The sequence below is a fragment of the Neophocaena asiaeorientalis genome, unplaced genomic scaffold (assembly GCF_003031525.2).
Source record: "Neophocaena asiaeorientalis asiaeorientalis breed wild unplaced genomic scaffold, Neophocaena_asiaeorientalis_V1.1 scaffold440, whole genome shotgun sequence".
NCBI classification, from domain to species: Eukaryota; Metazoa; Chordata; class Mammalia; order Artiodactyla; family Phocoenidae; genus Neophocaena; species Neophocaena asiaeorientalis.
Genome location: NW_020174554.1, coordinates 228,482 through 229,094, shown reverse-complemented (window position 1 = coordinate 229,094; position 613 = coordinate 228,482).

Genomic DNA, 613 nt, shown 5'->3' with positions numbered 1-613 from the left:
CTTTCTGAAGAGTTTTTATCATAAATTGGTGTTGAATTTTGTCAAAAGCTTTTTCTGCATCTATTGAGATGATCATATGGTTTTTATTCTTTAATTCTTTTGTTAATATGGTGTATCACATTGATTGATTTGCATATATTGAAGAATCCTGGGGCTTCCCTAGTGGTGCAGTTGTTAAGAATCCACCTGCTAATGCACAGGACACAGGTTCAAGCCCTGGTTCAGGAAGATCCCACATGCTGTGAAGCAACTACCCCATGTGCCACAACTACTGAGCCTATACTGTAGAGCATGTGAGCCACAACTACTGAGCCTGTGTGCCACAGCTACTGAGGCCCATGCACCTAGAGCCCATGCTCCACAACAAAAGAAGCCACTACAGTGAGAAGCTTGCACACTGCAATGAAGAGTAACTCCCTCTCGCCTCAACTAGAGAAAGCCCGTGCACAGCAACAAATGCCCAATGCAGCCATAAATAAATAAATAAATTTAAAAAAAAAGAATCCTTGCATAAATCTCACTTCATCATGGTGTATGATCCTTTTAATGTGTTATTGGATTCTGTTTGCTAGTATTTTGTTGAGGTTTTTTGCTTCTATGTTCATCAGTGATA